The sequence below is a fragment of the Amblyomma mixtum genome, chromosome 4 (genome assembly GCF_055824585.1).
Source record: "Amblyomma mixtum isolate Tamu chromosome 4, ASM5582458v1, whole genome shotgun sequence".
NCBI classification, from domain to species: Eukaryota; Metazoa; Arthropoda; class Arachnida; order Ixodida; family Ixodidae; genus Amblyomma; species Amblyomma mixtum.
In genome coordinates, this window is record NC_143015.1 from 146,775,757 (window position 1) to 146,787,015 (window position 11,259).

The 11,259-nt window shown below is 47.9% G+C and overlaps 1 pseudogene; it reads right to left on the reverse strand.

The window, feature by feature from the left end:
* Nucleotides 1–9,409: 9,409 nt before the first annotated feature.
* LOC149348667 (uncharacterized) lies at nucleotides 9,410–10,170 on the reverse strand (annotated as a pseudogene).
* Between the last annotated feature and the right edge of the window lie 1,089 nt (nucleotides 10,171–11,259).

The window sequence follows — 11,259 nt, forward strand, 5'->3', positions numbered from 1 at the left end:
AAGGGATTTCAGCTGCAACTGGGTTAGATTATGCGTCTGTAGAAGAAAGTTCGGTAATCTCAACCAAAAGGAGCACTTGTACAACTTTATTTTTATCACCTGAATTCATGAGTAGGCAGCCTAACATGTACAAACCATACTGACTAAATTTCACGTACACTGAAACCCGTGTCTATATATCCGCGCGACAAACTTCTCCAGTGCTGCCGTGAATTTGTTTTAACGATTTCGCATATTATGCGATCTACTGACTTCTTAACGTCACTACTGCAGCGTAATGCGGCATCGTAAACCCAACCTGGTGAAGTACCAAACAGTAAATTATACGAGACTTCTCGGTCCTATAGATTATGGAAAGTACGACGAACACCGTCGACAATTGTTCAAATTTTTCTGACTTTTATGCCGTCAAGTGTCTGTACCGAGACAAAATGGTTCATTAAAGTGACAGCGTTAAGAGTTTTATCCCTTGGATTGCGAGTCAATCAGGCTGCCCCTTAAACACACAAGCACGCTTTTAATGTTTGATTGGAGTGGGGTTTTACATTTAGGTATTGTGGTTTTTAACAGAGTGTGGCAGTTTACGAATGTGCGCAATGACTATGTGTGTGAAGAGAGCGGCATTTATTATGGGAGCAGTGATAGAGCGAGTATTAAAGTGCATGTCGGTGAGTAGTTTGCGTACCCGGACGACTGTGTGCTTGTGCCACGTGATATTCGCTTGTCATGGGATCTGGTAGCGTTAGTATAACACGTGATCGGGTAACATGCTGAGACCAAAGGTGGGCCGGTCATGAGATACAATAACGCTCCACTTGCCACATACCGCTAAACAGACACGGACACAGGGAGACAAACAGGACGGGCGCTAACTTACAAGTAAACTTTTGTTGCATGAAACCCAATCAATATAAGCACTTTCTTATCAGTGAAGAAAAGATATAAAACCATTGAAATATAGGAAGCACTCAAACAACGTTATCATCGACCGTCACCAACTCGCCCAAGCTTCTATTCTGGCAATAACGCTATCGCCTAATTTTTTTAAAGGAAGACCTTAAGTGTCCGCCCAATGTTTTCTATCCTAGGTATTACAGACAACTGCTTACTGCTTTATTTAAAATTCACTGCAGTTTCCCTCCAGATCCTTTTCTCCTGATGCGAACAAAGCTTTGAGAAATAAACAGCAGACTTGGCTGAAAGGAGGCCTGGCTTTAAAATGGCAACTGCTGCGAAAAACGCACCGGATATTAGCCCTTGTGATTTGGCGTAACAGGCACTGATGGGGTGGTGCTAAATCCTGATCTCAGTCTTAGTGTTCAGTAGTAAAACGGATAGTTGGGCTTGTTGGTATGTGTTCATTTTGGCTAGTGTTTAGCAATCTGGGCAAGTGTTACGCAATGTGTGTATTTTACGCCGGTACATCACTTACTATCACGGATAAACCCCAGTGAATGCCTTGCGGTGACAGTGAGAATGGCTTGCGGTTAGAAATACAACCGTCCTACTTCAACAGATTTGCTTGACACTTGGCGTGCGGATATCAGTAACTATGTGAGTGTCCATCAGGCGTTGACAATATGCACCGGTCATCATTGGAAAGCGACGCAAGCAAGGCTAATCGCTAGAACCTTATCCAATATGGCTAGAATAGCAGTGCCAGCCCAACAGCTATTAGTCAACAAATTGAATGTTACAGGACTTAGTTTCGTTGGAGGTGTAGATAAGAAATATGCAGTGCAAAGGCGGGCACGTACTTTGATGACGCATTTTATCCAACTAGAAGGGAGCATGGTTGGAGTTTGGCATTCATTGTAATGAGGCTTACAAAACGATAACAGTGGAATTTTGTACCGATATACTCTTCTGCTTCCAACAAGCCGCGCAGTCGGTTGTCAGTGAAGAACACAATACAGTGTTGTCATGGGCGGCTACAACGCAAATGTAAGCATAAAGGAGGCGGGCGGAATGGGAGCAGAGCATTTTTATAATAGCAAGGGAACATGTAACAGTACCCTGCCGACTCTAATGAGTAATTCATTTTCTATTGAAATCAGGTCTCCAAACAGTTTGGCCGTTTTTCAATGACATGCAGAAGTGCACCGCAGCACGAAAACCGCAGCGGCATTACAATCGAAGTATGCTGGTTAAGAGTTTCAAGGCTAGCAGTCGGCATAATTCGCAACTCGGAAACTTTAGGCTGAACTACACATTCTGCGACATATACGCCTCTTTTTTTTTTTTGCACAAATGACTCTCCGAATCCCAGAGATCCAGCTTCAGGCTGTACGCCGCGTGGCGGTACCCGCTCTAGCTAGGTTCATGTAACTTCTGGCTTGGTTGACTCCGCGTTAACAAGATAAAACTGCGCGTTGTTTACTTGGTCAGCTCGAAGTGGCATTCGCTTTCCCAGACAAGCGGTAAAGAGCGCTAAAAAAAGTTCCGGTTTGTGATTTGACTGCACATAACCGCCAGAGCGTGTCATTGCCGTTACGGCATTATAATGTACTGGAGCATTCGTAGATCGGTTCGCCGCTCTTCAGGAATGTCAGCTGGCCCACAAGCGAGTGACATGGGCAATGTGTTCTCGCCTTTGATCTTCATTTCTCTTCAGCTGCTACGGTTTCCTTTCCTTTGAGGAAAGCTCACAGCAATGACAGCGAAGAAGAATTGTTAAGATAGCGACGATGGGCAACACGGAAGCAGATATGAACATAGCTTTGGGCTGCTGCTCAAACTGTGCTTTTTTTCATTTTCGTTACAAACTCAGGTGCGTGCTTGAATCTGGTAATGGATGTACTTCTTAAAAAAAGGTTATAATTTACTAAACAACAATGCATCTTTTTGCAAAATAGAGACAAGCGACTAGACTTCAAAAAGCCAGAAAACCTGGACAGAAAGTAAAGCAAACTGCATTATGTAGTTTCTTGACACCAACGCGAGATTTCGAGATGCTGCGCATGGTCAAATATGGCAACCACAGGTTGGCGTAGTTTAAACTTATCCTACATATAAGCAGTGATGGTCAGAAAACAGTAAGAAAGAAACATATAAGCAGTTAAGTGCACAGAGAGAGTAGAAGGGTTCAGGATCTTCCTGTTCAAAGATGTTGCGGTTTAGTGAAGGACGACAAGCATAATGTACATAATCATTATTATTACCACCTTTACTACGCCCGCAGCAGGGCAAGGCTATCTCCCATGTCTCTCCACTTAACCTTATCGTTTGCCATCTGCGCCCACCGTATCCCCGCAAACTCCTTGCCCGCCTGATGCCGAGGCTTGGGGAGTTTAGGTTGAGAGTCCGAATGCAGGCGCGGGTACGTCTCTTGAAAGCGTAGTTTATGTGCCGGAGCGTCGAGTGTCCTGGGCGCTCACCTAACTTTCTGCCGCCCCTGCTACGCTTGCCTTCTCTTGGAATCCACACCGTTACTCTTAACTAAGGACCAGCGGTTGTCTTGCCTTCGGATTACATCCCCTGCCCAAGCCAATTTCTTCTCTTGATTTTGATTCACATGTCATTAACCCGTGTTTGTCCCTTCACCTACACGGCCCGATTCCGAACTATTAACGGTACGCCTATCATTTTTCTTTCCATAGCCCGCTGCGCTGTCCATAACTTAAGTTGAACCCTTTTCGTTAGCCTCCGCGTTTTTGCTCCAATGCAGAGTACCAGTAAGATAGAGCTTTTGGGTGACTTTCCAATGAGATATACTGGAAAACTGGCATTGATGAACTGAGAGAACCTACTATATGCTCTGCACTCCATTCTTATTATTCCAGTTATTTCCCTCTCATGAATCGGATCAGAGGTAATTGCATGCCTTGAGTAGAAGTATTCCCTGACCACTTCTTGCACCTCGCTACCAATTGTGAACTACTCTCTTGCGAGACCGTTGAACAACACTTTGATTTCCTGCATGCTAATTTCTAGACTTATAGTGTAAAAGCGATTCACAGTTTCTCCAATATAATCAAAGAGGGGTGAGTAGAAGTAAGGAGCAGGGCTGCTAGGAAGGGTACTGGCAAGCTCTATGCAGACCTGTCTCAGCTAAATAATGTTCGTACGTTAAGCGACATCAGAAAGAAAATACAGGGAGCATCAAGAACTGTCTAGTGATTGGAGGTTTCCTACAACTTTTGGAGACATATTTAAACAGAGCGAAATTTTGATGTAAACAGTGAAATACATAAAGGGCAATGCATTTAACTGAGATAAAACGTTTGGTGAAGTTTAATACCACCAGTTATGAACGCTTTGGCGAGGCGAAAACAAGCCCTCTTTTCAAAGCGTTGGCAAGAACCCTGACGCACACCCTCCCATGTTCAGTTTGTGTTGTCAACCAACTCATCTTACTGCCTCTCTTTACCATGGATGTATCTGTGTTGCTTACGCCTATTTTTTTTAGTCTGTACAGATTATGACGGCGTTGGGATTTACCCGGGTCCTCCTGGCTCTGGACGTCTTTCACAGGAAAGATGCGAGTTGCGTTATTGTAGTAACCTGTCATGGACCGTGATTCCAATAGGGTAAGTAGAAATATCTGTTTACTGTTTCGCGTACGAGATGTTGGACCGTATTAGGTGCACACAGTTATTTAGCAGCTGCAGTCGCAACCACGGTGAACTCATATGGGCGTGGTGCCAATGTAACCCTGGTTTATAGTGCGTCACAAGAAACTTACTGCGAGGGGCATCACTCAATACAAATCAAAGCTCACTGTTGCCCTTCTAAATACATGAGTTCGGCGTTTTATAGCTGAAAGGAGCTACGACAGTGAAGGCATTCCTATGCAAGTGCTTGTGAAAGCCATTCACATCCAACTAGGACATTCTATTCGTTTCCTCGCACACAGATGCGAGCTTGAGACAGTTGCTCCCATTCAGCTTCAGGTTAAGACGAGCACACGGGTGAGAGCAATGTCTCTCTAAATATATTTTTTTTCTCAGACCTGTGTTGCTCGACCTTTGTGGGCCGATATCCAGCATTGCTGCCAATCAGGTGACATATGGCTGAAATACATCTGGATAGAAACACTGGACTGAGAGCAGACAAAAGCGGGAGATTGCTAATACCAGCCTGCAGCCTCGCTTAGGTGTACCAGGATAATAACCTTTTTCACTGGTGGCAGAAAACGGCGGGAAAATTTCAGGCACAATCTCGCGAACAAAATTCCTTTAATGCAACACGCGCCAGTTTTGCATGTTTATGGCTTGTTTCGTATGAAAACATGTAAGACATTCAACGCCTCACCATCCCCCGCTCCTGGCTCTTACGTTATAAACGACAACTTCAGCTTTACCGCGTTCTCATCCCGGTCTTTAGTGATGTCTACCGTGCCTGCTGCGGAGTCCAGAGGACGACACGAACTCATGTGCCAAATGTTCGGTCAGCGCACGCTTCTCGGCTGAACCGTTTAGAACGCTTTCATAATGTGTAGGGAATGCAGTTGCAGCCGTTGCCCGCCATTATCAGGACTTATGGGCCAGCGCTTCTAATCTCCTTGGCTGCCTCTACATGGAGCACGGCTCAGAAATTTAGAGACTAGCGCACTGACATCATCCGCGATGTAAGCACAAAACATAAGTATCTGTAGAGCAGAACGCGATAGACTGGCATGCTTAACGGCACTACCTGGACGCTGTCTCGAATTCGTTGTAATGATACGACAAAGATGCTATTTACGGCGAAAAATCATCATACTCTTGGTACGCAATAATGTAAAGTCGATTCAGTATACAGCAGACTGAAATCGTATTCGCGGCTGTCAAGCATTGCATATTAGGGCCCTGAAAGCCTTTTTTTAACGCGATAGTTTAGGCTCTCTTTCAGAAGAAAATCCGACGTCGTCTTCGGTGGCGTTGTAGGTGTCGTGAGCAAAAAATCCCCGAAGGAGCAACCTGAGGGGGCCGTCTCGGTCACGTGACCTACGTGACCTTGTAGCCTCATCAGCAGACGTCCACGAGAAAGCCAGGAAACAAAACCGTTGCAGCTGGCAGGTAAATTAATGAATGGTCGCGAGAAGTTACTAGAGAAGAGCAGCCTGCCACGCACAAGCGCCGCTGTTGGCAGCACCACCGTAGCAGGGCCGTGCAGCATCGCTTAAGTGTTGCAGCACTGCATAAGGAGCTGGGTGACGACTCCCAGCGATCTAAGAATTTTAAGTAGAGAATGTCTACTTCCGCATAGATGGCATTTATCGAATAACTCTGTCGCTTCGTACTCTTAAGGCGGAGCTTAAGTGTCACCACCTTCAACTTTTCAGGCACTTTTATTGACGTATGTTCGATCTAGTTAGAATGGAGAAACTCGTACCACTGGAGATATTACCGCATAAAGCACTTTTTTAGGATCTCTGAAAAGGCGGCAGTCAGTGCGAGCTCATTTACTTACTAGCCCGCTGAAGTGAGCAATCAACACATGTGAATAAACTTTAGAGCGCAGATGGACGCACAGTTTTCCTCTGTGGGCTGGTAATTTCATGCAATTCTTCACTTAAGGCCTATCCCAAGACATAATCTAATGTTCTAAATGCACGAAAAGGTATTTAATTAATGTTTAAGAGCCTAGATTATGTCCTAAACAAAGGAGAAAAATTTGTCACCAAGTCACACTGATTCGTAGGAGGATAGACAGTGTCGCTTGAATGTCCTGCGAGGTTCATGAAAGCATCCATCCACAATTTGCTTTCCTTTTAGAGGCGCCTATGTTCATGTTCATCTCTCTTGCACTGCGCTGAAGGTAAGCGTGCATTTTGTGCACTGAATAGCAATTTTAGAAAACAAGGTGCGAAGAGAGTTCCTTGAGCATACTTCAGTTGAGTTCCTTGTTCTCGTTGTTGTCGTTGTTCTTGAGTTTCTCGTCCTGGTTGAGAGTACTGGGCGCAACAGAACAGGACGAAGGGAGTGATATTGTCTGAGCTAAGGCGAGGAAGAACCAGCTCTGACAGCGTTGAGGTTCAAACTGCTTTTTAATTACGCTTGTCGCGCTGCGGCGGTCTAGCCCAACTTCCTCCTCTTTGTCCGGCGCCGCGTGCCATGGACTGCGAGCCGAGCGCGGCGCGAGGGGCTCTACAGGGCTCTCCCCTCCCCTCGTAGAGCAGAAGCCACAGGAACCGACCAGCGGGTGTGCTTGGAGGAAGGTGCACAGGATGGTGGCGCAGCCGAAGCGACAGTGAATGGAGAGCTGACGGGCAAGAGCAGGGGCAGGGTAGGCTGGTTTGAGTCGGGCAGCGGCCACGACGTCTTTACGGCCGTTGGCGTCTAACTTGATGGTCTTCTGCGCACGATGGAGGACGCGGAACTGTCCTTCGTAGGCCGGCGTGAAGGATGGACGGACGTGGTCACGGCGGATGAAGACATAGTTGCAGGAAGCCGGGTTCGAACACGGACTTAGGGTGACGTTTGGGGGGGGGGGGGGGAGGCGGGACAGGAGTAATGTGGCGAAATATGTTGTTTAGGTCGCGGATGTAGGTCGAAGCGTCATGGATTAACGGAGGGGAGGAAGAAGAGAATAACTCCCCAGGGAGACGCAGGGGAACACCGTAGACTAGCTCAGCACAAGAGCTGTCGAGATCGGCCTTCAGTGCCGAGCGAATGCCCAAGAGGACGAGGGGAAGGTGGTCGGATCAGCGTTCCCTTGGCTGATAGGTGGTAAGGACAGCCTTCAGTGGTCGATGCAGACGTTCCACCATGCCATTGGCCAAAGGGTGGTAGGCCGCCGTATAGATGTGGCGGACGTCGGCATTGATGCTTGGCCGAAGGAAACGAGATGTGATCAGCTTCTGTGTCGCACGAATACCAGGGTGGCTCAGGCGGTGTAGATTCTAAAAAAATGGTGCGACGGAAAGCCAAAGGTACATAGGGGCACTAGACGCCAGTGGACGTCTCGCGCATAATGAACTGGGAGGAAAACGGCAGTGGACAGTGGGCGAAGGACAGGAATGTGGATGAGGAGTGAAGACGATGCAGCTCTGGATTGTTGCGCTGTGCAGCCACTCTTGCATGTCCACTGGTGATTCGGACACCATTGCACTAACATGGGAAAGCGCATCAGCAGCAGCGTTCTCCGGGCCATGGACCAGACGCAGATCCACTGTAAACTCGGAGATAAAACAGTTGGTGGATCTCGCGTGCAGTTTAGGCGCTGTGGTTTCTTTGGAAGGTGAACGTGCAAGGCCTATGGTCCGTGATGACGTGAAATTCCCGGCCCTCCAGGAAGTGGCGAAAATGCTTGATTGCGAGGTACACAGCGAGCAGTTCTCGACCGAAGCTGCTGTATTTAGTCTCAGGTGGCTTCAGCTTTTGAGAGAAAAAAACCGAGAGGCTGCCAACTAGAGACGTGTTGCTTGAGAACTGCGCTGACAGCAATGCTCGAGGCGTCGGTGATGAGACGCAGTGGAGCGTCAGGAACTGGGTGTATGAGCAAAGTGGCGCCTACAAGCGCCGTCTTGCCAGCACAAAATGCAGCTGTAGCGTTTTCCGTCCACTCAAATGGCGCAGCAGAATTTTTTTCAGTAGCTTCAGGAAAGGCTTCAGGAAAGAGGCGCACTTAGGCAGAAATCGGCCATTAAAGTTCAGGAGGCCCGAGAATTCTGTGAGCCTTTTAAGTGACGTGGGGGGCTTGAAAATCTTGAATGGCTTTAACATTGCTGTCGAGAGCCCAAATACCTTGTGGAGTGACAAGGTGGCCTAGGAACGCTATTGTAGCTGTGCCAAAGAGGCACTTGTTCGTGTTGATGACGAGCCCATACTCATCAAGTCGATGGAAGAGGGCACGCAGATGAGCTTCATGCTCAGACCCGGATGAACTTGCGACGAGGAGATCATCGATTTAAGCGAACACGAAGTCGAGGCCTCGCGTAACCTTGTTGATAGTTGGCTGAAAAGTCTGTTTGGCGTTGCGCAAGCCAGAACGCATCCGCACATACTCAAAGAAACCGAACGGTCTGGTAATGGCCGTCCTCGGAATATCACTGGCTCCACAGGTATTTGATGATAGGCCTTCCCGAAGTCAATTTCAGAGAAGATCATGTTCCCAGCCAGGTTCGATGTGAAGTCCTGTATGTGAGGAAGGGGTGGCGGTCTTGTAAAGAGTGAGCATTGAGGGCGCGATAATCTTCACATGGTCTCCACCGCTTGCCGCCGTCAGTGGCCGGTCGCAGCTTTTCCCGACCAGGGCCACGGGTGGGTGCATTTGCGAACAGAGCTGCCGAAGGTACGGTGCTACCAGCATACAGCCAGGGGCAAGGTATCGGGCCGCGCGTCCCATGGTTGGGGGCGTGACAGGAAAGTCAGCGACGAACGGCGCGGTAAGGGCGCGAGGACATCGAGCCTGCTGGCAAAAGCATCAAGTCGACATTCGATGCTGGCAAGCTGGTAGTCTGCGGTAGTAGTTGGAGGCGGACTGGTCACAGAGCTGACGTGGGGAGCCGTGAGTCGTCCGCAACACGGTCAGGGAGTTCAGCGAGCTTGTCTAATGAAACATCACCCGCAGCGGCGAGGATGGGGACCATGTGCTGGGGAAGACGCTGAAGGAACAACTCACGCAGAAGGGGGCCGTGCTGAGCAGCGGAGTCTCCAAGAAGCTGAAGCATGCGGCGGAGGAGCTACGAAAGGCGGCCGTCACCAAGCTCTGTAGCGCTGAGGAGCTGTTGGAGTTTGCTGAGCTCGGACGATGACTTGCGGTCGATGGCAGCCGCCTTGAACGTGTCGAAGGGTCGAGCCGCGTCCGGCGAGCTGATGACGTCCACTAAGTCCTCAGCGATCTCAGGAGGCAGGGACGACACGAGGTGGAGGAATTTGGTCTCCTGGCTGGTGATACGTCAGAGCTAGAAATGCGCCTCAACCTGCAGGATCCTGACGCGATGGCTATTGGGCTGAAATGGTGGCAGGCTGACTGGCTGGAATGCGGCCACCGAAGCACCGAGAGGCTGAATGTTCGAGGGCGGGTCGCCGCCGGTAGGAAGGGCGGAAGAGTCGGGGAATTTATGTAGCAGGATGATGTTGCGTATTCGAAGCCGGGTCGCCAAATCTGTCGGAGCTAAGGCGAGGAAGAACCAGCTCTGGCAGCTTTGAGGTTCGAACTGTTTTTTTTTTGTTTTTAATAGCGCTGCTTCCGCTGAGGCGGCCTAGCCCAACTTACTCCTTCTTCTCCGGCGCCGTGTGCCATGGCCTGCGAGCCGAGCGCGACGCGTGGGCGCTACAATATCATGATTTATATGTCTACTAAATAAAAAAATCTCAACAAAATGAAGCACCAGTGAAGGGCTTTAATGTCATCAGGAAGTAAGCGAACAGCCTCTTCTAAAACATCGGTGCAAGCAAGGAATGGTAGCTGGCTCTACCCAGTTAAGGTAACGGAAAAAAAGAATTCAAGGTAGGTGTGAGTTAAGTTTGCCTATTCATTTTTACCTGTATGAAATCGCGGTAAGATGCCAACCAAGAGGTAGAAATTTGCAGTTTTTCAATCAATAGAACAATATCAGCCTTTTCAATCTTGCGCCGACACTGCAGGAACGGTACGCAATCCTGGAGCATCGAACTTTGTACGGAGTCAGTTGCTCAGTTTTTAGAAAATGTAAAATACACTGCCCTACGTTGAATCCTTTGTAGCACACTAACTTTACTTTAGTCGCGATCCTAGAGAGTGCACACAAACTTGTGCTTCATTCTAATCGGGGTGGCGTATGCCGAATGTCTAATGTTAGCAGGGACTTGGATTACTTTCTTTCACAAAGCAATGCTTACTCAAAGAAAAGCTCACGGTATCATTATGTTTTTGCCAGGTAATGTTGCTCATTAGCGATAGCGCAGGGTACCTGAAGTCTTTAACTTTAGAGGGAGCCGTGCTAGGCGGCTGTTGGAAAAAAAGTGAATGTTTGTTTTGGTACTGAATCCCATAAATACTGTCTTGACAAACTGAAGGTTAAACCTCCGTTTCTCTGTCTACTCACTGACGTCATTTAGGCTTGAAACTTGAACTTTCGGAGCCTTAATTTCTTTAAACAGTACAGAGCAAAAAACGTAGTTAGAACAGGATTGAGGAATGATATCAATATAGTCTTCCATACATATAGGGAACCATAATCACCTCATGACACTGCCTTGTGTGACACCAGCAGTGAGAATAAGTTGCCAGAGCACACATTATTGATGCCTAAATATTTACACTGGTTACACAGACAAGAGGAAACCCAGTTAGCACTGAAAGAAGGAAGTCAAATTTTACGAATCTGTGAATGACTTCACAGTGCGGAAC